Source organism: Tachyglossus aculeatus, chromosome 2, assembly GCF_015852505.1.
Source record: "Tachyglossus aculeatus isolate mTacAcu1 chromosome 2, mTacAcu1.pri, whole genome shotgun sequence".
Taxonomy (NCBI): domain Eukaryota; kingdom Metazoa; phylum Chordata; class Mammalia; order Monotremata; family Tachyglossidae; genus Tachyglossus; species Tachyglossus aculeatus.
This window is the reverse complement of record NC_052067.1, coordinates 74,693,749-74,716,893: the sequence shown is the minus strand read 5'-3', so window position 1 is coordinate 74,716,893 and position 23,145 is coordinate 74,693,749. Positions and strand designations below refer to the sequence as shown.

The window sequence follows — 23,145 nt, the reverse complement described above, 5'->3', positions numbered from 1 at the left end:
CTGAGACCAATGTAGTGTATGCACTAAATGTTTGGGAAAGTACAACAGAAGCTAAACACAGAGTCCCTGCCCACAAGGAACTTACACCCTAATAGGGGAGACCTATATAAAAATTATCTACAAAATGCGGGAGCAGTACGAAGACCAATATCAGGTAGGTAGGCCAGGATGAAGTATCAGAATACATAACTGAGGGCACAGCTGCAGTTAACATATGTACATGTTGGTAAATATAAGAATATTTATCACTTACTCTGTGCCGTACATTGCACTAAGCACTTGGTAGGGAGCAGTAGAGTTCAAAGACAGGATATAGACGGGTGTAGAATGGTTATTCATTCAATTGTATCTATTGAGCACTTACTGTGTGCAAGGCAATGTGCTAAGCATTTGGAAGAGAATAATGTAAAAGTAAACAGACACAATCCCTGACCACAACGAGTTTACAGTCTAGAGATGGAGACAGGCATGCATAAGTGCCATGGGGCTGGGAGGGGGGATGAATAAAGGGAGCAAGTCAGTTACATACATAAGTGATAGGGAGATGTATAAATGCCTATTCTATAGGAGCCCATGCCCCACATTGTCTACATATACAGTCATGGAGAACCTCAAGCAGGAGAGTTCCCAGTGTGCCCCACCCAGGAATGAAGGGGCCCTGGGACCGGCGCAGCCCCCACCACCATCACACTCGCCGAACCCACGCTATCCATGGAAGTGGCCAGTAAGGTGATTCTCTCCCCCTCGTCCCCCTCTCCATCCCCCCATCTTACCTCCTTCCCTTCCCCGCAGCATCTGTATATATGTATATATGTTTGTACATATTTATTACTCTATTTATTTTACCTGTACATATCTATTCTATTTATTTTATTTTGTTAGTATGTTTGGTTTTGTACTCTGTCTCCCCCTTTTAGACTGTGAGCCCACTGTTGGGTAGGGACTGTCTCTATATGTTGCCAACTTGTACTTCCCAAACGCTTAGTACAGTGCTCTGCACACTTTAAGCGCTCAATAAATACGATTGATTGATTGATTGATTGATCGATCGCCATTCTAATTGATACGGGGGCAACCTTTTCGGTCCTTTTATCCCATTCAGGCCCTACCTCTGTCTCCCACACCCCAGTAGTGTGGGAGACTTGTACTTCCCAAGCGCTTAGTACAGTGCTCTGCACACAGTAAATGCTCAAGCTATAATTCTGTTTGTTCTGACGATTTTGACACCACCGGTTTGCATGTTTTGTTTTGTTGTCTCTCTCCCCCTTCTAGACTGTGAGCCCGTGGTTGTGTAGGGACCGTCTCTAAATGTTTCCGACTTGTAATTCCCAAGCGCTTAGTACAGTGCTCTGCACACAGTAAGCGCTCAATAAATATGAATGAATGAATGAATAGAGAAGCAGGGTAGCTCAGTGGAAAGAGCCGGGCTTTGGAGTCAGAGGTCATGGGTTCAAGTTCCAGCTCCGCCAACTGTCAGCTGTGTGACTTTGGGCAAGTCAGTTAACTTCTCTGGGCCTCAGTTACCTCATCTGTAAAATGGGGATTAAAACTGTGAGCCCCCCGTGGGACAACCTGATCACCTTGTAATCTCCCCAGCGCTTAGAACAGTGCCTTGTACATAGTAAGCGCTTAACAAATACCATCATTATTATTATTATTACCTGGGAGCCAGCGATCCATATAGATGCAAATGTGGATATAAAAGATATTGCAAGCAAGCATTCTTGACAGTCTGGCACTTCCCATACGCTCTGCCTTACCTCCCAGATATTTTAACATCCTCTTTCTTTTCCTTTTGCTTAAAGAGTTAGCAACAGTTCAAACAAAAGAGAAAGAAGTCCAGCTATTTAGAATTATTGACCTTGTTTACTTTGAATGCTCCCATTGGTTAATAGCAACAAAATCAAGCCATGTCTTCCCAGCCTTCTGATCTTCTCTAGTTTTCTATTCCAGAGTTACACTGTCACGTACTGTACCCACTCAACCCTGCCCACATTTAGTAGAAGATGATTCTGAGTATTACTGTGGATTTCAAGATTTTTTCTTGAATTTTAGGCTCTCTCAATTGCTGGACGAAACCTTCATTCGCTCATTTGTTGTAGGAGAAAAGCCAAAGCTCAAGAAAGAACTCCCACTGTTTTCAAACACACCTATGTACCTCCTATCTTATAATAAAACCTCCCTTGACCTCATGACACCCTCCAGTTATCATGCCCCATCTCCTCCTACTATTCCTTTCTAAGCCTCTAGATCCAGTTGTTTACACCAGCTGCCTTCACTTCCTTTCCTCGAAATCTCTCCTTGCTGCCGCTGGGTCCTAATCTCGGTTCTACCATTTGTCTGCTGTGTGATCTTGCTCAAGACACTTAACTTCTCTGTACCTCAGTTACCTCATATGTGAAATGGGGATTAAAACAGTGAGCCCCATGTGGGATATGGACTGTGGCCAATCTGATTACTTTGTATCTACCCCAAAGCTTAGAACAATGTCTGGCATAAGCACCTAACAAATACAACAAAAAAAAAAAATAGAAAACAATCCATCTCTAGATTCCGCTCCTTCTTCTCCATCCATCTCATCTATCTCACTGCCGGCCCCTTACTCATATCCTCCTTCTGGCCTAGAACCCCCACCCCCTTAATATATGCAGACCACCCCTACCTTCAAAGCCTTATTAAAATCACATCTCCACCAAGAAACCTTCCCCAACTAAACCCTCATCTCTCGTACTCCCTCTCCCTTCTGTGTTGCTGCTGCACTTGGATAACAATAATAATGATAATGATGATGGCATTTGTTAAGCGCTTACTATGTGCAAAGCACTATTCTAAGCGCTGGGGGGGATACAAGGTGATCAGGTTGTCCCACGGGGGGCTCACAGTCTTAATCCCCATTTTACAGATGAGAGAACTGAGGCTCAGAGAAGTTAAGTGACTTGCCCAAAGTCACACAGCTGACAAGTGGCGGATTAGAACCCATGACCTCTGGCTCCCAAGCCCGGGCTCTTTCCACTAAGCCATGCTGGGATCTGTAGGCTTTAATCACTTGATAGTCTCCTGCAACCCCGTAGTATTTTATGCATCTCCATACTTTATTTTAATGTCTGTAAGCTCCTTGTGGGCAGGAAATTCATTCATTCATTCATTCAGTCGTATCTATTGAGCGTTTACTGTGTGCAGGGCACTGTACTAAGTGCTTGGAAATTACAATTCGGCAACAGAGACAGTCCCTGCCCAAAAATGTGTCTACACATCTCTGTTGTGTTGTACTCCCCCAAATACTTAGTACAGTGCCCTGCACACAGTAAGCACTCAATCATCATCATCAATCGTATTTATTGAGCGCTTACTATGTGCAGAGCACTGTACTAAGCACTTGGGAGGTACAAATTGGCAACTCATAGAGACAGTCCCTACCCAACAGTGGGCTCACAGTCTAAAAGGGGGAGACCGAGAACAAAACCAAACATACCAACAAAATAAAATAAATAGGATAGATATGTACAAGATAAATAAATAAATAGAGTAATAAATATGTACAACCATATATACATATATACAGGTGCTGTGGGGAAGGGAAGGAGGTAAGATGGGGGGATGGAGAGGGGGACAAGAGGAATAAATGAATATCATTGATATTTATTTTAAATATCATTGATTGATTGATCCAAACTGCCACCACCCTGCTTGAAGCACTTATATCCTGCCTTGACTGCCATTTCAGCCCCTTTGCTGGCCTTCCTGCCTCCTGTCTGCACTCCGCCAGTCCTTATTTCTCCTTATTTCATCTGTTCATTTTTCCATCTGCATTGTCTACCCATTAAGAACTTGATATTCACCCCACCCTCAGCCCCACTGCACTTATGTACTTATCCTTATTCTCTGCCATTTCCCCTGTCTGTTATTTATTTTTATGTCAGTCTATCACTCTAGGCTGTAAGTTCCTTGTGGGCACAGATCATGGCTACCAACACTATTGTAGTGTAGCAGCATGGCGTAGAGGATAGAGCACAGAAGTTCAGAAGGCTGTCAGAAGGTCATGGGTTCTAATGCTGGCTCCACCACCTGTCTGCTGTGGGACCACGGGCTTCACTTCACCACTTCACTTCTCTATGCCTCGGTTACCTCATCTGTAAAATGGGGATTAAGACTGTCAGCCCCGTGTGGGACAGGAACTGTGTCCAACCCAATTTGCTTGTATCCACCCCAGCGCTTAGTACAGTGTCTGGTGCATAGTAAGCACTTAATAATTCCACAATAATTATTATTAGTTCCCAAAGCACTTAGTATAGTGCTGTACCCACTGTACGCACTCAGTGAATACCATTGATTAAACCCCACTTGAATCCAGATGATAATGCCTTTCTCCTCCTAAAATGTGTAAAATTAAATGTAAATGAGGTCACTAGAAACTGATTCTAATAAATTAAACTCTGCCTTTTGGGGCAAACCATCATCAGCCCTTCACACTTCATCTACTGTTCTGTAAACAGAAAGTTCTTTTTCTTGCTGTTAGGAGAGTTCTTTAAAAGGTAGGACTGCTTGCTGTCACTAATCTTACAAGAGTTTGATTAGCAGTTTCTTCAGGTTTCAGGGCAGTTTTGCCGAATGGGAGGAGCTTATAATAATAATAAAAATAATAATAATTATGGTATTTGTTAAGTTCTTACTATGTGTAAGACACTGTACTAAACGGTGAGGTGGATACAAGCAAATCAAGGTGGACACTCCCCCTGTCCCACTTGGGGCTCACAGTCTCAATCCCCATTTTATAGATGAGGTAACCGTGGCACAGAGAAGTCTATCCACTAAACCACTTAACATCACTTGACATCACTTGACTTCTCTGTGCTGCAGCTCTCTCATCTGCAAAATGGGAATAATGTAAAATACTTTCCCCCTTCTTCTAGTTTGAGCCCCATGTTGAACAGGAACTGTGTCTGAGCTGATTGTTTTTACCCACGCCAGTACTTGGCACATTATGCTTTATAAATACTGTCTTCATCTTCACAAGAATCCAGGTCAAATCATAGCATAACAAGTCCCAGTATAAATGTAGCAGATAAGGAATGGATGTACTTCTCCTCTTGAGTTGGATTTAAGCTTTCTCTATGTTGCCAAGTGGTCGTATCACAAAATAGAGAGACAGTAAATTAACATTGATCTTACCATGGTTGTGTAGTATAAAGCCATCGTACAGCTGCACCTGGAATAGTGCGGGCAGTTGAAGTCGCTGCATTCTAAGAAGGACATCATTGAGATTTATTACTCTATTTATTTTACTTGTACATACTTACTATTCTATTTATTTTATTTTGTTAATATGTTTTGTTTTGTTGTCTATCTCCCCCTTCTAGACTGTGAGCCCGCTGTTGGGTAGGGACCGTCTCTATATGTTGCCAACTTGTACTTCCCAAGCGCTTAGTACAGTGCTCTGCACACAGTAAGCGCTCAATAAATACGATTGATGATGATTGAGCTAGAGAAAATATGGAACAGCAAAGATTATTAAGGGAGTGGAAAAAGTTTCATTAAGAGGATTGATTGAAAGAGATAGATACGTCTGTTCAGCCTAGGCAGTTATGAGTTGAGGGAGACATGATTGAACTCTACAGAGTTATCTAGGGAGTTGACAAAGTGAATGTGTATACATAAGTTATTCCCCCAAGGGATAAAGTATTCCATAAACTTTCATTTATTTCTACACTCTACCCAAGTTCTCCGTTAGGCAAATCACTATAGGGAAAAAAAAAGTGCTAACCAGAGAAGCTAATAATCCTAGATACAGAGTTACTCCACTTGGACTTGACTTTGGTTATGTTGTTTGCATCTTTGTGTCTATTTCCTGTATCACCATTACTGCTCCAGTCATCAATATTACTTGAGCAAAACACAAAACTAATCGTCATTGATGAACCCCCTTCAGTGAATATGAGAAGCAATAAATATCATCTTCAATAAATATCAGGGGCAATATGAGGAATAATAATAATGAAATAAAAAGAAACACAACCCTAAAGTTCTAAAGGAATCGATTCTATATATGACAGAATAGCAGTGATGAGGTTTCAGTTGTTAAAAAAACAGCCCAGACACGTTTAGACAGTTTCAATTAAGCAGTCCATTTCATTTCAGTCTCGTAGTTTCTGAGCTATCAGAAGATGAAATGAGAACAAAGACTCCTGCTCATTGTCCAGGAATGAAAGAAATGATGTTTGACACTCCAGAGGTCTTTTTTCTTTTTTTCCTCAGCCTGGCCACACATTTCATTCTACCTTCCCTGCCTAAATATCCTCATTTCCTTCCCACAGCCAAAAAAATCATAGTAATCCAAGAGCATGTGAAATCTCCTTGGGTGGCTTGGTGACCAGGAAAACCAAAGGCTTGCTTCCATCATGTTATGTTACTCACTGTGTATATCCAGCTGCCCAAATAAAGCATGAGCTGACCTAATAGTTTCATTTAAAAGCATCAAAAAAATAAACATGGAGTTAGTTATTGGCAGATCCAGGAACTGTGCTTGGCTGCTTGTGTCCTTTTTTTAATGCAATCTGTAACCACAGGTTTTATGGTAATGGCTGTACAACTAGGGATCTATATTTTGTGTTTATCTTTCTCAGTATCCTTTTCTTGACTCTAAGCTTGTTGTGGGCAGGGAATGTGTCTACCAACTCTGTTATATTGTACTTTCCCAAGCACTTACCGCAGTGTTCTGCCTGCAGTAAATGCTCAAAAAATATGATTGATTGATTGACAGTAAGCTCCTATGGGCAGGGAACGTATGTGTTTACCAACTCTGTTGTATGTATTTTACTCACCCAAGCCCTTAGTTCAATGCTCTTCACACTGTAAGTGCTCAACAGATACCACTGACTGATTGATTCTCATAGCTCACAATCTAAAGAGTTGATGTGTCTAATGCATATTTTCTGAGAACTACAAAATTTGGCAAACCCATAGACAAAGAAATAAATCTTCTCCTTTGCTCCTTCTCCCCAAAATAGATTTAAGCCCTTACAGGACTCCATGATACATTTGTTGTTGATGTGAGAAAACAAGGATTTAGCAAGATTATATGCTCTTTTTGTTAAATGATTACTATTTATCCAGTACTTTCAGTAAGAGGTAGTCAGTTGGTCATCTCTAGTCTTTCAGGGAGTCAGTGGTTAAACTCAGTGAACCTAGAGGCAATTTCCAGGTGAAGAGTGAAAACAGGAAGTTTTTGCAGTGCCATTAACAAATGAATATACAAGTAAGTCCATTTAACACAGAACTAGGTGAAGTAAATTACAGTTCTTTTTTAGACTTTTAAATGTTTCTCATTTTATATAACCATCATTGGGAAATTTAATCTTCTTTCACTCACAAAGATGTTTACAAATTATTTATTCTTCCATGCCTCCAAATCTGAGATTTCATTTTTAAAAATCAAATGTTTACTCACACTATTTTCACCTCTCTCTAAAATGAAGCAGTGGTCCACTAGAAAGGGCAAAAATCGCGAGTTTGAACATTTATTGTTTCCATCACCTGAATATCCTATTTTCAGAAGATTTATTAGACGTAGTAATAATAATGGCATTTATTAAGTGCTTACTATGTGCAAAGCACTGTTCTAAGCACTGGCGAGGTGACAAGGTGATCAGGTTGTCCCACGGGGGCACTTTTTAGAATTTGGCAGGAGGTCTGGAGTTCCTTCAGGCATTTATCACAGCCTAAAACATGTCACTCAGCATAAACTTGAGTCTTAACCTTGCAAACTCATTAAATAAAGCAAATCTACCACCTCTCAAAATATGCATCTGGGCCACTTTTAATGAACCTTTTAATTTGTTCATGACCTGGTTTAATTTTAGGACCTGGCCCTTCGGCCGTGTTAGTTCCCATGGCTGTAGGTTTTTTGCCTGTTTTGTGGATTGCATAAATCTTTGATAGAGAGCAAAGAAAGCCTGGGGTAGGCATAGCAGTATTGTGGCACAACTCCTCTACCCCGATTAGAAAAGTGTTTGCCCATCCATCTCCCTTCCATTAGGTTGTAACCTCCTTGGGGGCAGAGTATTTATGACTTGCTTCTGTTATATCCTCCCAAATGCACAATGATCCTCAAGTTAGTAGGTGCTCCATAAATACTGTTGATAATTAAATCTGTCTTCTACTGATAGGCCATTATTAGACATTGTCCCTTTTAAATACTCTACATTTCCTTGAAATGTAGCCTCAGAATTTGTCTACATTTAACTAGAAATATGAGCTTAAAGTTAAAAAAAAATCCAGTTTCCATCAATCAGTGGTATTTGTTGGACATTTACTACGCGCAGAGCAGTGTACTGAGCGCTTGGGAGAGTACAGCATAACAGAATCGGTAGATAAGTTCCCTGCCTACAAAGAGCTTACAGTCTACAAGGGTACATTTAGCAACAGGAAAAGCCCCAGGAAGTCATCCCAGGAGGCCTGGAGGAATGAGTGTGGGGCCAAGATGGGGGAGAGTTGGGGAGTTCTGGGGGGGTTTTAATGGTATTTGTTAAATGTTTACCATGTGCCAGGCACTGTTCTAAGTGCTGGGGTAGATGTAAACTAATTGAGTTGGACACAGTCCCTGTCCCACATGGAGCTCACATGTGTAATCCCCATTGTACAGATGAGGTAACTGAGGCACAGAGAAGTTAAGTTACTTGCCCCAGACCCCACAGCGGACAAGTTGCGGAGCCAGGATTAGAACCCAAGTCCTTCCTTCTGACTCCTAGGCCGATGCTCTATCCACTAGGTCATGCTGCTTCTCATGAACCTGTATTCTAGTCCCGGCCCAGCCCCCAGCCCACTGTGCAACCTGGAGCCAGACAGTGGGCCTCTCTGGTCCTTGGCTTCGTCATCAAGCGATAGGGATAAAAAACCCTGCCTCTCCCTCCCTGATGGGGATAATAATAATAATAATAATGGTATTTGTTAAGGGCTTACTATGTGCCAAACACTGAAGCGCTGGAGTAGATACAAGGTAATCAGGTTGTTCCACGTGGGGCTCACAGTCTTAATCCCCATTTTACAGATGAGCTAACTGAGGCACAGAGAAATGAAGTGACTTGCCCCAGGTCACACAGCAGACAACCGGCAGACCTGGGATTAGAACCCACGACCTCTGACTCCCAAGCCCGTGCTCTTTCCACTAAGCCACGCTGCTTCTCTGCCGAGATTCTGATGTGAAGGTGCCTCTTGGTAGTCCTGTGCCTCTCTGCAGTCCTGCCTTGGAGCCCAAGCCCTTGTTTTGGAATCTGAGAACGGGCAGGGCTCGCAGACCCTCCCCACTGCAGCCCTAAGCACCCCCTGCTCCCCTCCCCAAGCTGGCGATGTCCAGCCCACGTCAACACTCTGGGTTAGTCAATCAGTCAATCAATTGTATGTATTGAGCGCTTTCTGAATGCAGAGCACTGTATTAAGCACTGGGGAGAGTACAATACAACAGTCCCTGCTCACAACGAACTTACAGTCTAAGGGGTCCTGGGCCAGTCAGTGTCGGGACCCCAGCACTGTGGCCTGAGTGGCCGCCATATTCAGCACTGAGCATTGACTGAGCAACGGGCCACTGAGGCGTTGTGAGCCTGGGCAAATAATTCTCCAGTCAGGGGCAGGGAAGGAATCAGGGTCTGAGGAAACCTATAATAATGATGGCATTTGTTAAGCGCTTATTATGTGCCAAGCACTGTTCTAAGCACTGGGGAGGATACAAGGTGATCAGATTGCCCCACGTGGGGCTCACAGCCTTAATCCCCATTTTACAGATGAGGTAACAGGCACAGAGAAGTGAATTGACTTGTCCAAAGTCACACAGCGGACAAGTGACAGAATCAGGATTAGAATCTATGACCTCTGACTTCCAAGTCCGTGCTCTTTCCACTAAGCCACGCTGCCCTACCGGGAGGCCTGGGGCTCGGCTCATCCTTGCTTGCTGTGTGTCCCGTATTGAGGTCCTTAACCTCTCTGCACTTTCATGTCCTCATCTAAGTCTTTTTGCCGACATTTTTTTGTGCCTTTCTATGCTAGGGAAAGTGTCCAGGAGAGGAAAGAAGAGCACCCCTAGATGAGTTGTAGCTCTTGCGGGGAGTCTGTATCGAGCCCTCAATTCACCAGTGACTAGTATTGCTGGAATGCTCACCCTGTACTGAGCACTGTGTAGAGGGAGGGAGGGGCTGACTGGTCTACCTTTCCTCAACAATGTGAGTTCCACCTCCCAAACAACGCTGGAAGGACTGCGGCATAGTGGAAAGGGCCCGGGCCAGAAGTCAGGAGACTTGGGTTTTAATCCTGGCCCTGCCACTTTAAAAAAAAAAAAAATTATTTATTTTGATGGTACTCATTAAACGGTGGGATAGATAGATACAAGATAATTGGACATAGTCCCTGTCCCATAAGGGGCTCACAGTTTAAGTAGGAGGAAGTAGGATTTAATTCTCATTTTACAGATGAGGTAACAGGCACATAGAAGTGAAATGATTTGCTCAGGGTCACACAGCAGATGAGTAGTGGTCTGTTCTGCAACCTTGGGCTCTGGGTGTGGGAGGGGAGAGGAGCCCAGGGGCCACCGAGGGAAAGGGAAAGGAGGCCAAGGACCACAGAGGAGAGTTTCCATTGCATTTATTGCGTAGTTCCTAAGAGGTTTTGGTTGGAGGACGTCAGCATTGAGTTATACTGCTGTCTTTTTGGTCGTCTCCTTTCTTTTCATCTACAGGGTTGGCCAAAATCTTTTTTTGCTTCCCATGTGATAAATCAATCAATCACTGATATTTATTGTTTACTGTGTACAGGTAATTGTGCTAAGCATTTGGGAGAATACGATACCATAGAGTTGATAGATATGATCACTGTCCATGTTACTACAATCACTCATCCTATCCAGCCTGGATTACTGCATCAACCTCCTTTCTGACCTCCCAACCTTCTGCCTCTCCCCACTCTAGTCCATACTTCACTCCACTGCCCGGATTATCTTTCTACAGAAACGCTCAGGGCATGTCACCCCCCTCCTCGAAAATCTCCAGTGGTTGTCTGTCTAACTCCTTGTCAAACAAAAACTCCTCACTATTGGCTTTAAAGCTCTCCATCACCTTGCCCCCTCCTATCTCACCTCTCTTCTCTCCTACTGCAACCCAGCCTGCACACTTTGCTCCTCTAGTGCTAACCTTCTCACTGTGCCTCAATCTCGCCTGTCTCACTACCGACAACGCCATCCCTCCTCAAATCTGCCAGATAATCACTCTCCCCTCTTCAAAGACCTGCTGTAGGCACATTTCCTCCAAGAGACCTTCCCAGACTAAGCCCCACTTTTCCTCATCACCCACTCCCTTCCGCGTCACCCAGACTTGCTCCCTTTGCTCTTCCCCTCTCACCCTGCCCCACAGCACTTATGTATGTATCTGTAATTTTATTTATTTATTTATATTGATGGCTGTTTACTTTTATTGATGTCATGATGCCTGTTTACTTGTATTGATGTCCGTCTCCCTCCCTCTAGATTGTGATTGTGGGCAGGGATTGTCTCTTTATTCCTGTATTGTACTTAACCAAGAACTCAGTCCAGTGCTCTGCACACAGTAAGCATGCAATAAAGAGGGGCAGACAGACATTAATATGCATAAAATGTATATATAACTTATTGATATGTACCTGATATAATGATTATATAGATATAATGGATATATAAATTATAGGTATATTATATAATAATAATAATAATATGGTATTTGTAAAGCGCTTACTATGTGCCAAGCACTGCTGTAAGAGCTGGGGTAGATACAAGGTAATCAGGTTGTCCCACGTGGGGCTCACAGTCTTAATCCCCATTTTATAGATGAGGGAACGGAGGCCCAGAGAAGTTAAGTGACACAGCTGACAAGTGGCAGAGCTGGGATTAGAACCCATGACCTATGGCTCCCAAGCCCGTGCTCTTTCCACTGAGCTATGCTGCTTCTGTTAATATACATATATATTCATATATATATATATACATGCATAAGTGCTGTGGGGCTGAGGGTAGGGCGAATACCAAATGCCCAAAGATCATAGATCCAAGTGTATAGGTGATACAGAAGGGAGAAGGAGCTGGGGAAAAGAGGGCTTAATTGTTCAAGGCCTCTCGGAGGAGATATGACATTAATAAGGCTTTGAAGATGGGGAGTTTGGGGGTCTGGCATATATGGAGGGGAGGGAGTTCCGGGCAAGAGGGAAGACTTGGAAAAGAGGTCAGCAGTGAGATTGGTAAGATTGGGGCACAGTGAGGAAGCTGGCACTAGAGGAGTGAAATGTGTGTGCTGGGCTGTAGTAGATCCATCAGGTAAGGTAGGAGGGGGCAAGATGATTAAGTGCTTTTAAGCCAGTGATAAAGGACTTTCTGGTTGATGTGGAGCTCGATGGGCAACCACTAGAGATTCTTGAAAATTGGGGATACTAGATTGAACATTTTTTGGAAAAATGACCCGGGCGGCAAAGTGGAGGCAGTAGGCAGGGAGGTCAGTGAGGAGGCAGATGCAGTTGTTAAGATGAGATAGGATAGGAGTAGTGTTTGGTTCAGCATGGTAGCAGTTTGGAGGACAAGGCAGATTTTAGAACCAAAAGGATTTGATGACAAATTGAAAATGAGAAGCAGTGTGGCTTAATGGAAAGAGCACGGGCTTGGGAGTCAGAGGTCGTGAGTTCTAATCCTGGCTCCGCCACTTATCAGCTGTGTGACTTTGGGCCGGTCACTTGTCTCTGTGCCTCAGTTACCTCACCTGTAAAATGGGGATTAAGACTGTGAGCCCCATGTGGGACAACCTGATTACTTTGAATCTACCCCAGTGCTTGGCACATAGTAAGTTTTTAGTAAATACCATGGTCATTATTATTATCATTACATGTGGGTTGAATGAGAGACATGAGTCGAGGACAACACAAGGTTACAGGCTTGTGAGTTAGGAGGATAGTGCTATTGTGTGAGTCAGAATGGAATCTATGCGTTTTGCATGTTCGTTTTTCATGTTGCCTTTTGAAACTTTACAGGTGATTATGTAGGGAAAAATTGAAATAAATCATTCTTTTTCCCCTCATACAAAGGAAGGAAGTGGTTTCTCAGCTATCAGGTGGTAATGCTGCCGGTGCTGTTCTGTTTAGAGTAATTTTATAGTGCATATTGTAATCGACTTTTTCATCTCTTGAAATGGTGCCCAAGGCCACTTAGAAATGTGAAATGCCCACTTGTCTCAAATGTAGGTGATTAACAAGGAGAACGTGTCATTCTGAGTGTTTCAGAAATAGGGATCATTCCTACCCCCCATTTCTTTTTATACAATTAAAATTCCTTCAAAAACAACCTCTTAAACATCAATTTCAAGGCTTTCAATTAGTTGGTTCCTTCTTATATATCTGCTGTCCTCTCCAGCTGCCCTCAGCTCACACTCTTCACTGTTTCATGGCAGACCTATGACCACCTCTTGTCAGCTCTCCTTCCTCAATCAATCAATGAATCAATTAATTGTATTTATTGAGCACTTACCATGTGCACTGTACTAAGTGCTTGGGAGAATACAGTGCATGTTCCCTGACTACAACAAACTTCCAGTCCATCGTTTACACCTTTCCTCTCACTTTAGTGCCTTCTCCAGTCAGCTTTATCAAACCACATCTCCTTCAACGTCCTCTAAAAAGACAGGTCCTGCTGGCAGCCATTTTCTGATTCATCTCTCCAGTTTTCTATCACACCCATCCTTCAACCCCTCAGCATTATTATGCATGAGATGTATTTGTTATTGAGTTATATAGCTCATTGTTTTTTTCATTTATAGCTCACTCCCTTTATTGTTTCATCAATTTGGTAGCTTATCTTCCCTGTTAGATTATGAAAATAGAGGGCCGGGATTGTCTTATTTTCTTCTGTAAAGATTTAAAGTATCCATTACAGTTCTCTGCACGTAAGAGGTGCACAGTCAGTACTGGTGATGATAAAAATTAGTCCTAGTCTCTGCAGATAAAAAGGAAATCTTAAGGAGACATCAATGGAAGAACCCTTCATCCATTCAATATTATTTATTGAACACCATTCTGTGCTTGGGAGAAAATATACAGTCCTCAGACTTACAACATAATTGGTTCCAGAAAATGGTCACAAATCAAAACATTATAGCTCATAACTAATTTTTGTTTGGCAATAATGCTATAGATGGGGTGGCTTTGCACTGGGCCTGCCTAGCTGCTACTTGAATCTTTTATTCACTTGTTTCATCGTCGGGAAAGCCGACCCCTTTCCAGCTGCGGCCTCTTCTCACCCCTCTCACCCTGCACCCAGAACTGCCAGGACCACTGGGAGTGGGCTAGGCTGGACTAGGTGGGGTGGGGGACGCTAGGGAGAGGACTGAAACAAGTAAAAAATTTAAAATAGTAGCATCGGCTTGGGGAGGTGAATAGGAGTGGAAGTGGCTTGGGGCGATTATCTCCCATTTATAACATTGCTTCCCTCCCCCCATAGACTATTTCTATTCTTCCAGCTTTCATTGGTTTAAACAGCAGCTACCACTACTGGGTTTTTATTTTATGGTATTTCTTAATACATCTGTTGAATGATTACTATGTTCCAGGAAGTATACTAAGCCCTGGGGTAGATATAAAATAATCAGGTTAGACACAGTCCATGTCCCCCATGGGGCTGACAGTCTTAATCATCATCATCAATCGTATTTATTGAGCGCTTACTATGTGCAGAGCACTGTACTAAGCGCGTGGGAAGTACAAATTGGCAACATATAGAGACAGTCCCTACCCAACAGTGGGCTCACAGTCTAAAAGGGGGAGACAGAGGACAAAACCAAACATACTAACAAAATAAAATAAATAGAATAGATATGTACAAGTAAAATAAATAAATAGAGTAATCAATATGTACAAACATATATGCATATATTAATCCCCATTTTACAGATGAGTTAACAGCATAGAAAAGCTAAGTGTCTTGTCCAAGGTCACACAGCAGAAAAGTGGTAGAACTGGGATTGGAATCCAGGTCCTCTTTCTCCCGGGCCTGGACTTTTTCCACTAGACCACACTGCTTTCATCGAGGAACCTCACTTTTCCTGCCACCATTGCCAGTAGCCGTTTCTGCACCTTGTAGTGCCTGTTCTCTGGGCTTCAAAGTCAGGGAACTACAGGCTGATGGAGGGGAAGGCACTTGATGGTAAAATAGGGGGAGATGGCTGCCTCGGGAACTGTGGCCTCAGACTCCTTCCCTGCTTCTTCTCAGTGCCTGAGAGGGCTACTGGCAGTGAATAGCTGTGGCAGTTAAAAAATATAAAAGTAAAAAAGAATAGACATAGGCTAGACCTTGGGACTATGGGAGTGGGCCAGGTAAGTTGGGTTGCAGAAAGTTGGGGCAGGGGTCCCAAAGGCTGGGACTATTTCCACTAATCTATTTTAATATCTCTGTCCCCCAGACTGTAAATTATTCAGTCGGTCAATCGTATTTATTAAGCTGTGTGTGCAGAGCACTGTACTAAGTGCTTGAGAGAGCACGGCTCTATCTGAGCGGTATATGAGAGCATAGGGTGTAGGGAAGCAACATGGTTAGTGGATAGAGCAAGTGCCTGAGAGTCAGAAGGTCATGGGTTCTAATCTCTGCTCCGCCACTTGTCTGCTGTGGGATCAACTTCACTTCTCTGTCCCTCGGTTACCTCATCTGTACAATGGGGATTGAGACTGTGAGCTCCACATGGGGCAGGGACTGTGCCCAACCCGATTTGCTTGTATCCACCCCAGCGTTTAGTACAGTGTATGGTGCATATTAAGTGCTGAACAAATGCCATTATTGTTATTATTATCATTATTACAATATAACAGACACATTCCCTGACAAGCATACAGTCTAGAGGGAGAGACAGACATTAATAAAAGGAAATAAATTACAGATATGTACATAAGCGCTGTGGGGCTAGGAGGGGAGATGAATAAAAGGAGCGAGTCAGGATAATGAAGAAGGGAGTTGAAGAAAAGGAAAAGAGGGCTTAGTCAAGGAAGGCCTCTTGGAGATGTGCCTTCAATAAGGCTTTGAAGGGGAGGAGAGTGATTGTCTGTCAGATATGAGGAGGGAGGGTGTTCAAGGCCAGAGGCAAGATGTGGGTGAGAGGTTAGAGGTGAGATAGATGAGATTGAATTACAGTAAGAAGATTGGCATTAGAGGAGTGATGTGTGTGGGCAGTGCGGGCTGGGTTATAGTAGGAGAGTAGCAAGGTGAGGTAGAAGGGGGCAAGATTATTGAGTGCTTTAAAGCCAATGGTGAGGAGTTTCTTTCGGATGTGGAGGTGGATGGGCAATTACTGGAGCTTCTTGAAGAGTGGGGAAACATGAGCAGGAATCATGTCTACCAACTCTTGTGTTGTACTTTCTCAAGTGTGTAGTACAGTGCTCTGCCCACAGCAAATGCTCAATAAATGCTATTGAGTAATTAATCAGGGCCAGGGAGGGCTGAGTTGAGGGGAGGAAGAGATGGGGTTAATTAACGGTGAATCCCCAGATGATTCACCAAACAGAAATCACCTTGAGAGGAAGTGATTTCCCTTGGGCTTTTGTGGAACCAACAGAAGTAGTATCATGTACAAGGCAACCTTGTGAGTTTGAAATGAACACTGAAAAGTTAAAATACAGTGCTCATTTAAAAACTTCAGAAATACTGTTCACCATAGCTCAGACATCATGTAAGTGAGGACAGCCTGTACAACAGAAGTAAAAGAGAAATGTTTCTTGGGCTCAAGAGGCTTACAATAGAATGGGAGACACAGGCACTGCCTTAAAAAGGAAACAAAGTGACTAATTGGATGGCATTGAAAGGAAATTCTTAGGAGAAAAATTCAACTTCTTTTTCCCCAGATTTTCACGGGGTAACAGACTCTTTTAGTTGATTGCCCTTCATAGAGTTTTGCTAGGAGTCCATGAACACTAGTACTGCCTCTGGCTAGGCCTCATAGATGGACACACTTTTTTCTTTCCTTTCTGTGGCTGGGCAGGACCTGGTGGCCTCTCCTTTTTTCTACTGCCTAATGGCAAAATAATTTCTAAGAATAGAAAAAATGCCATTACTTTGTCAGATCACCAGTCCATCCATTCCAGTAATCTGTCTGACGGTGACAGCAGGATGCTTGGAAGGTGGTAAGATGGTTGCTTTCCCCAACATCTGTTTGTTCTTCTGTCCAAAATAGAATGAGGTAAGAGGGACCTTCCCCTCTTAAGGTCCCAACTGGAGAGTTTCTAGTACTCTACCAGTCTCGACTATGGCAGGGAGAGTCAGAGGCATAGCCATTCCATTCCTAGCTTGGGCAGTGGCTCGTGACTGGAAGGCAGTCTGCTACAAGTCAAAACTCCCCTGTGCTGGGCAGCAGCAGCATGGGAGAGAATCGAGGGTGGAGACTCAGGTTTACTGTGTGGAAGGAGGCAATGGTAAACCACTTCTGTATTTTTACCAAGAAAACTCTATGGATACACTAGCGGAACGATTGAGGTGGACATGGGGTGTTCCGGGAGAGATGTGTCCGTGGCCTCACTGTGGGTCGGAGACAACTCAACAAGATAAGACAGGACAATGGGGACCCAATGATTTTCCTCCTAGCAAGGATACCACATAGCAGCCAGTGGGCCAGATCTGGCTGGTCATACATTTTAGAGATTACACTCAGCTCTGTAGTCAAAAATGGGTTGTAGCTGCTTGTTAATTGAATTTATGTTTGATCTCCTATGGAAATAAGGCTTCTTTTTGGAAGAGCTTGCCAGATGATGTATTTCAGTGCCTAGCAATTGCACTTAATTCTTGTTGCCATCGAACTCTGGATTCCACTATCCCAGCTGTGGTTTCTAGACCAACAAACCTAACTCTTCTGCTGCATTTCCCTTGGCTCCACCACTTGTCAGCTGTGTGACTTTGGGCAAGTCACTTAATTTCTGTGTGCCTCAGTTACCTCATCTGTAAAATGGGGATTAAGATTGTGAGCCCCATGTGGGACAACCCGCTTATCTTGAATCTACCCCAGCGCTTAGCACAGTGCTTGGCACATAGTAAGTGCTTAATAAATACAGTGGTTATTATTATTATAATCCCAGAGTTGTTAAGAGGTTCTTGATATCCAGCTGCAGTGCTGCAAGAACATCCAGAAAAACCTGAATAACTAGAGCTGACTCATGTTGTTTAGGCTAATTTTTATTTTGAATCCATCCTTCACGTACAGTATGCAGATTTTTGTTTGGCAGCAGAAAGACAACAGGTGTGGAATGAGGGATGGGAAGGCGGTCCTACTGGCACGGAGAAGGGACTTCTTGTAGAATACTCACACTATTGGTTTGTCCGTCCACTGGGAACTATTTTCATCCAATCTCCATAACCTCAGAAGAGGGTTCAGACTTATTTTGAGTAGGTACCAGGGCCTGTCCTCACAGAAGGATCTGTGTGTGAGAAACCAAGGAACAACATTCTCTGTGTTTATCGGAGGAACAGCTTACTCCTCTCAGTCACCCCGAATAACAGGACATCTTAGTGATCCGTGTTTACAGTTATAAGGATGGGCCATGACCGCAATATATGTTTTAAAAATCTGGCTCTAGAAATATAAGAAAAAACTTACTACTGTTTAGGAGAAGAGAAAGCAACAAGTCTCTCCTTTCAGTGCCTTGTCTTATGCTGTCGAGTTGTTTCCAACCCATAGTGACTCCATGGACGCATCTGTCCCAGCATGTCCCACCTCCGTCTGCAATCATTCTGGTAGTGTATCCAGAGAGTTTTCTTGGTAAAAATACGGAAGTGGTTTACCATGGCCTTCTTCCACGCAGCGAACTTGAGTCTCTGCCCTCTACTCTCTCTTATGCCGCTGCTGCCCAGCACTGGTGAGTTTTGACTTGTAGCAGATTGCCTTCCACTCGCTAGCCACTGCCCAATGTAGGAATGGGATGGGTATCCCTCTGCTTGACTCTCCCTCCCGAAGCCGAAACTGGTAGGGTACTGGAAACTCTCCAGGTGTGATCCTGAGAGGGGTCTCCTTTCAGTACCTCCTCTCAATACCTCTCCTCTCAATACCTCCCTCCTACTTAGACTTTGAGCCCCATGTGGGACCTGATCATTTTGTACCTACCTCAGTGCTTACTTAGTACAGTGCTTGGCACATAGTAAGCATTTAACCAATATCGCCATTATCGTAAAATATATAACAAAAATAATTAAGAACACACAGACCTAAGGAGAAGTGTTTTACTCAAAAGAAGCAAAAAGAGAAGGATTAAAATCCTATTAACATTAATATTTGGTTGATTTTTAGAACGTGGGTGTTGAGTGACTCTTCAAACGCTGGTGGTGAGGGAAGGATAGGAGGAGAGGAAAAGAGTCAGCAGTCAAGAAAAAGGGTTTAAGGCTCTTCAGCTGTCATGCCAAACTCATTCCAATGGGTGTGCTGCATACATGGTTTTACATTCTTAGGCAGACCAGACTTTTAAAAAGCTGAAAATTGCTAATAAATTTTTTATGAAATTATTAGAATCTTAATGCATCCCACACATATCCCTAGTTCCCCTCCCTCTTTTTCTTTCTCTCTTTCTCTCTCTCTTCCCTCTCTCTCTCATCATTCAGATGATCTCCCCCTTAGATGGCCAGCTGGCAGCAAGAATAGCAAAAGACACAGCTGAGCCTGCCTTATTCCCACCTCTGCTGGAGCCCAGCTCATTGCTTGTGCTCCACTTGAAGTATTGGCTGCTATCGCTGCTTCCAAGGTTTGCTTGCAGAGTATCTGGCATTCCAGGAGACTGAGTGCACAGAGGCTCCTCTGAATCCCTGGAAACCCCAGAAAGTCTGGCAGAGTGGTAGCAGTGGTTCCTTCAGCTCGGAATAGGAGCAGGGAGCCAGACTGCTGGCAGAAACAGGGGAGAGAATGGGGAGCAGGGGGAGACAGAGAGAGAGAGAAAAAATAAATGAATATGGTTGTGTGTTTCTCTTTCCAGCTTTCTTGATGTCTACTATGGGCCATAGATAACCCGACAGTGGACTACAGGTTTGATCTGACTTATATGGAATCTAGCTGATGAAGAAACAGACTTCTCTGCTAATTATATTGGGCAGTTCATCATGTGGGTGAATGGCTGAGTCGGCCTCTCCTAGCCATCACAGTGAGGCTTCTCTGATTCCCCAAATCCCACGGGGTGAGCTGTTCCTTGAATTAAAGATATGAACTCTTAACTTCATTTTTCCAGTCTTCCTCTTCTTTTTCCAAATGAATTTCCTGTCTCATTCCTAGATATTCTTTTATGGACCAGGACGCCTCCAGTCATTTGGCTGTCTTTAGACAGGAGACTTTTGCCACCTCTGCCCAGGGTAGCCACCCCATCACTGATACTCCCTTGCTTACACTCTTTTCTCCTTCCAAGCCCACTTCTGACCCCTTGCCCCCATTGTTGCTGGGGCATGGAATGCCCCTCTCCCCACATAACATCTACACTTCACCCCTTCCCCAACTCAAGGGCCCTCCCAAAATCCCACCTCCTCAAACAAGCTTTCCCCAACTAATGAATCTTATCAGCTTCTCAGATGCCTCTTTCATTCATTCATTCAGTCATATTTATTGAGCACTTACTGTGTGCAGTTACATTTATATATTGATTTGTTTATGACCAACCTCTGCGCTCGTGTATACATCTATACTTTTGAGTGCTCAACTTTGTTTTTTTCGACCCCTACTGCTCGAGAATATTTCTGTGTCTCCCATTAAAGGTATGTTTCTTGAGGGAATGGAATGTGCCCTGTTGCTTCTGTGGTAAGGTACTTAGTTCTCACTCAGTAGGCATACAAGGAATATCCCTATTCTGATTACATGATGCTACGGATGTTACACCAACACAGAATAACATAATTCCATCCTCCGGAACATTTTGCAGAAGTCCGCCCGAACCTAGGTCCTGAATAGGGAAAGATGTATTCTACTTACCATCCAATGTTCTAATTAGCAGGTCTCAAAATTAGTAACAGGGAAAAGTGCAATCTTCTAGTCATTTAATCTTATTATTAACAGTTCTCAAAATTAGTGTGCTTCAAAAGTTGTCATAGAAAATCTTCACTAGGTATGAGGTGAAGCTGCCTGCCAGCATTCTAATGGAGTGTCCTGGGGTGACTGCCTCTCTTGTCTGCTGAACCCACCCTAATTAGAGAGTTACTCTGCTTTCTCCTGATGTCCAGGACAGTTAAATTCTTGGTCACTCCTTTCCTCTTTTATGACAAATATAACTTACCTACAGAAAACTTGGTACTACCTGTTCAAAAAGCAACAAAAAGTTGTATGTTTCTCACCCTGAGAAAATGGGTTACATATTGCCTTCTCGCTTTAAAATTTGAATCACTTCCTGTTGTACCTCGAGAATTTTGTTAGCTATTTCTGATATAGAAGAACTTACAGAAACATTCTGGTAGCTCTCAGCATTTCTTCTATTTCAGTTCAATTGTGGGAGCAGGGTGGCTGGGAACCCTCATAGATTTAGAGGATGGATGCAAAATAGTTAAGGGTATAAAGCCAACAGTCTTCATGATTTGTTGACCCTCTGACTTGTGTTTAATTTGCGATGTCCTGGAGATCAACCTATCCTTCTGCCATCTTCTCCATCTCCATCCTCAGCCCCATTATTTCGGAATCATATTTGGTCCTCTTATGGATGCTTATTAAAAAGGGGAAGCCACTTATCCACTGTGTGCCTCTGATTTGAGAATATTGTTTGGCCTGCTTATTCAAGAGCAGGATTTGGTCTTGTAGTTCACAGTGGTAAAACAGACCCCTGTGATCCGGTCCTACATCAGACAACAGAACTTCTCCATATCCCCTTGGCTAGAAATAGTAGACTGATGCTCTTTTCTTGAGGCAGTACTAAACAGAAAATAGAACGGGCAGCAAGGAAATTAGTACCTAGATGAGAAGTCCCTAGCACTCCACAGCATGTGCAAGAAGTTGCAGATAGGGACATGTTTCTAAGTTAAGGTCCAAGTGTAGTAATGATTAACCTGCTCTTGTCAGGCAAGCAGAGATGTAGAAGCCCAAAGGTTGGCTGTGAAGCATGCCTACCACCACTTCCTAAGCTCAATGTGGGCAGGGAATATGTCTGTTTATTGTTATAGTGTACTTTTCCAAGCACTTAGTACAATGCTGTGCACACAGTAAGTGCTCAATAAATAGAGAAGCAGCATGGTTCAGTGGAAAAAGCACAGTTTTTGGAGTCAGTAGTCATGGGTTCAAATCCCGGCCGTACCAATTGTCAGCTGTGTGACTTTGGGCAAGTTACTTAACTTCTCTGTGCCTTAGTTACCTCATCTGTAAAATGGGGATTGACTGTGAGCCCCCCGTGGGACACCTTGACCACCTTGTAACCTCCCCAATGCTTAGAATAGTGCTTTGCACATAGTAAGTGCTTAATACATGCTATTATTATTATTATTATTATTGAATGACTGCACCAAGGCAGAAGAACCAAGCAGTAAAACGAAGAGTGATAGTGGGTCTCTGAAAAGTTAACTAATGTTACTCCACTGTAAATACTAAAGGATCTGGGAATGTGTCTACCAACTCTGTTGTACTCTTGCAGGAGCTTGGTACAGAGCTCTGCCCACAGTAAGCACTCAGTAAATACCATTGATTGATTTTCAGACAGACAGTGCTGGTTCTGGATGATATGGGTATAATCAGACTCAAGACAGTGAGGTGCCACAAGAGTGGGGCTGACTGGGTGTCCGGCACTCACAAAGGAGTCAGTCAGTCAATCGTATTTATTGAGCACTTACTGTGTGCAGAGCAGGAAAATGTGCTTTAGGTTGGAAGTGAGTAAAAAGGCCCAAATCAACTAAACTTAAATGTAATAGTGCTTAAATTAAAAATGCTTCCTTGAGGACCCACTCTATAAATGCACTTGAAAAGTTCCAGGTAATTAATGGGTGTCTCCCTACCCTGCCTCTCCCCTCCTCCCCCTTAAGCTGTTTTCATGGACCCTAAAAAGAAGTGTGTTGCCAAAACAGTCATCCATAGGAGAACCTTCAAAAATGATTTCCAATATAAAAGGGATTTTCTGAGATGACTGGACCAAAAAATAGCTCTAGGGAATAGTTAGTAATGAACAGCCATCAGCCATGTGAAA

General features: G+C 43.2%; 1 protein-coding gene and 1 non-coding gene across 5 annotated transcripts in view; one reads left to right on the top strand and one right to left on the bottom strand.

Moving 5' to 3' along the window:
• The window catches only part of AIG1 (androgen induced 1), a 308,723-nt gene that overhangs the window by 92,849 nt on the left and 192,729 nt on the right, over window positions 1-23,145 (top strand). The window lies entirely within an intron of this gene.
• LOC119924479 lies at window positions 18,887-19,024 on the bottom strand. Its single transcript, XR_005449191.1, has one exon. It is a non-coding gene; the product is annotated as a small nucleolar RNA SNORA7 (small nucleolar RNA).